We start from the raw sequence: 4,115 nt of genomic DNA, 5'->3' as shown, positions 1-4,115 counted from the left end.
GCGTGACGTCAGCCGAGCGCAGGCCCCGTGCAATCAGCCCGCAGCGTGTAACCGACGCACACAGCACCCGGCGCCAAGCACACATTATTTCATTTTCTATTTAATTTTAAAATATAGATTTTTATTGATTTCAGAGAGGCAGGGAGAGGGAGAGAGAGATAGAAACATCAGTGATGAGAGGGAATCATCAATTGCCTCCCGCACGCCCCTCAGTGGGGATGGAGCCCGCAACCCGGGCCTGTGCCCTGACCAGGTGTTGAACCCTGACCTCCTGGTTCATAGGTCGACACTCAACCACTGAGCCACACTGGCCGGGCCACACATTTATTTCAGTGCCCACTGGGCAGTCAGCAGGGCAGCTCCCATCCCCCACCCCACAGGCTCGGACAGACTGCCCCCGCCCCTCCCCACCACACACCGACCACAGTCTGTCCCCTGCGCCCGCCCCTCCGGCTGCAGCTGGGGGTGCCCACACCTCCTGGGACTCGCTGGGGTGGCTCACGGGAGCGCTGGCCTATTGTCACGAATAAAGCCCAGGACCAGCCAGGCGGAGGGGATGCACAGGACAAGGGGGGCCCTCCCCCCAGGGCCACGCCCCCACACCTCCCCTGGTCCCCAGCCAGGAGCCCCCTGAGCCTGTCCTTTGGGGTTCAGCTGCTTTCCACAGTCGTGGCTGATGGAATCGCTGGCCACTGGTCACTGAACTCACCTCCACCCTGTGCCCTCCTCAGGGAGGAGGCGGGACAAAGGCCCCACCCTCTAATCTGGGGTTTGCTCCCTTCACAACCAACCCCCATCCTGAGGGCTTTCCACGCCCCTCAACATGCCCAGGGGGTGGGAAGGGGCTTGTTAGGGATATTGAGACACGTTTGTCACTCAGGAAATTCCGGGGGTTTTAGGAGCCAGAAACGTGAAGAAAGTGCCCGGCCAGCGTGGCTCAGTGGTTGAGCGTCGACCTAGGAACCAGGAGGTCGGGGTTCGATTCCTGGACAGGGCCCAGGCCCGGGTTGTGGGCTCCGTCCCCAGTGTGGGGCTGTAGGAGGCAGCCAATCCATGACTCTCTCCTATCATTGATGTTTCCATCTCCCCCTCCCTCTCCCTTCCTCTCTGAAATCAATAAAAAAAAAAATTAAAAACAAAAGAGAGATGGGAAGAAGGCCACACGTGCAGGTGGGCAAAAGGAGTACTTGACACACAGAGTTGTCAGAGATGAAAAAAAAATTAGTAAAATGTATATGAAAATTTTCCTCCTGTCAAAGTCAAGTCCCCGCACACCCATGCGCGCCTCGAAATTGCGCGAGACCCAGGCCCAGCTGGCCCCACCCCCATTGGGCTAGATCCAGACCCCGGCCGGCACCACCCCCGTCAAGCCCCACAGGATTTCATCTGCAGGCGCCTCCAGGTGGCAGGTGCTACCAGGTCACAGATGGGAGAACCGTGGGGGCAGTGGCATAACCGAGGCAGCGCCTCCTTCCCTCCCTCCTCCACCAGCGGCGCTCCTCCCGCTCCCTCCTCTCTCTCTCTCTCTCCCCCCACCCCCGGCCTGTCTGCCTCGGGTTCTGCCGCTGCCCCTCGGTTCTCCATCTGTAACCTGGTAGCACCTGCCACGTGGAGGCGCCTGCAGATGAAATCCAACCAGTGGCCTGGCTGTTCCCACCGGGGGCCGCCCTGGGGCCAGGGCTCCGTCCACCCAGAGCCACCACCCGCTCATCCCACCAAAGCCCCCGTGGAGTCGGCACAGAAGCCGAAGCACAGAACCTGGCCGGGTCCCCGAGGGGTGGAGGGCGGGGCTGTGGGAGACGCAGAGGCCTGAGGAGGGAGGGAGGTGGGAGCCATAGATGGTTCCAGAGGAGGCGGCTCCGGGCAGAGGAAGAGCAGTGAGCCCCGCGCCCTGTCCCAGCTGCAAGGCCGTCCCCACAGCAGGGCCCTGGTTCTGTCACAGGCGCCAGTCCTGGCGGCTTAAAAAACCTCGGGAATAATTCTCTCCAGGCCCCCAGCCTGGGAGCCCGAAACCTGGGTGTGGGCAGGGCCGGCCCCTCGCGGGCTCTGGGAGGACCCTCCTGCCTCCTGGGCTCTGGGTGGCGGCGCCCCTGGCGCTCCTCCTAGACCTGCTGCTGCGGCCTCTGCTCTGTCCGCCATCGCGCCCCTCCTGTCTGCGTCTCTGTGCTGCTCCCTGCGAACAGGCTCCCCTTAGGAGGACGCTGGTCACGGGAGGCCCGGCTCCTCCGCGATGGCCTCCCTTTAGCGCCATCACACGCACAGATTTCCTAAGAAGGTTCATCCTGAGGTCCCGGGTGGGCTCGATGGGGGACCTTCGGGGAGACATGACAGCGGTGAAACCCCTGGAAAAATAGCTCCCTTTTTAAAAGAAATGGATTTGTATTGATGTCAGAGAGGAGGGGAGAGGGAGAGAAACGGCAATGATGAGGGAGCAGGAGGAGCGCCGCTGGGGAGGAGGGAGAAAAGGTAGGTGCTGCCTCCTTTCTCCCTCCTCCCCAGAGGCGAGGGAGCAGCCCCCTCTCGTATTTCTTGCTGCGAGTTGCACCACCAGCTCTCCCTCTGGCCGTGCTCCCCCCGCCCCGCCCCCCACCCGTCTCTGTTGCTTTCCCGCTGGTCTTTGCCCGCCTGCGCCAGCTGCGCCAGCCTCAGGTGCGGCGGCTTTGCCCTGCTGAGCCCCGCACGGCTCGCTCCTGCGAGGCCAGAAAATAAATGGAACGAATGGTTTCCAGCTGGTGTAACAGTTTCCCGGGATGAGGTCAGAATCTCTGTAGGGACACACGTCATCCAGGCCCAGGAAAGGGCCACAGTGCGGGCGTTGGTGGAGTTACTGGGCGCGGGAAGAATGGAGAAAAGTGAGCCCTGTGGTCGGAGACCGAGCCCCGACCTGCCCCGACCTGCCCCCCCTCTGTCCCCCCGACCCCCGTCCTGTGCACCTCGTCCGCCTGGCTGGTCGGGTCACAGGGCTGACCCTCTCCAGGCGGGAGCAGAGCCCTATCACAGCCGCCTGTGCACGTGGAGGCGGGAAAAACGTCCGCGGGCCCCAGTCCAGGTGTCCGTCCCTGGAGCCGGCCCGGCCCTGGGGTGGGACCTGCAGGGCGTGTCCCTCGGTGCCTGGCTTCCTTCACTCGACCGTGTCCTCCAGGGCCACCGCATTGTGTCAGGGTTTCCTTCCCTTAGAGAACAAGATGTTATTGATGTCAGAGAGGAAGGCAGAGGGAGAGAGAGATGGAAACATCCTATATAATAAAAGCCCAGCGACCGGATGGCGGAAGACCAGACGACTGGTCGACCGGTCGCTATGACACACACTGACCACCAGGGGCAGATGCTCAACACAGGAGCCGCCCCTGGGGGTCAGTGCGCTCCCACAGAGGGAGCAGCCGCTCAGAGGGCGGGTCCACAGCCGCTGGGCTCACGCCCCCCACCAGTGCACGAACCCCGTGCACCGGGCCTCTAGTCAGTGATGGAGAGAATCATGGATCGGCTGCTTCTTGCACGCCTCACACATGGGATCGAGCCTGCAACCCGGGCCTGTGCCCAGACCGGGAGTTGAACCGTGGCCTCCTGAGCCACGCTGCTGGGCAGGAATCCCTTCCCTTTTAAGCCTGAATAACGCCCCCGTGTGGATGGACCACATTGGTTTTTCCATCCGTCCTCGAGGGACACCGTGCTGTGCCCACATCTGGCTGCTACGAACATGGGTTTGCAAATGTCCTTTCGAGACCTGCTGACGGTTCTCTGGGTGCCGCCCAGGGCGCACTGCTGGTCACATGGACTCTGCTTTTTGGAGGAACCGCCCTGATGTCAGTGGGTGAGGGGGGGGGTGGAGGCACATTTGGGGGTGGACATTATATTTGCTGTGATAAGGCTGTGCCTGGGGCCTGGGGGTGGGCATGGTGGTGGCCTGGGGGTGGGCACGGTGGTGGCCTGGGGTGTGGGCACAGTGGTGGCCTGGGGTGTGGGAAAGGTGGTGGCCTGGGAAGGAACTGGGTGATGATTTCTGTGGGGACGGAGCCCCCACAGGGGAAAGGTATGCCTCCTGGACAGGCCGTACCCATGACGGCACCTGCTCGGGGCCCTGGCGCTGGGGGGACGGGCGCTCAGGAACCCATGCG

The sequence above is a fragment of the Myotis brandtii genome, unplaced genomic scaffold, assembly GCF_000412655.1.
Source record: "Myotis brandtii unplaced genomic scaffold, ASM41265v1 scaffold691, whole genome shotgun sequence".
Taxonomy (NCBI): domain Eukaryota; kingdom Metazoa; phylum Chordata; class Mammalia; order Chiroptera; family Vespertilionidae; genus Myotis; species Myotis brandtii.
This window is presented reverse-complemented; position numbering follows the sequence as displayed.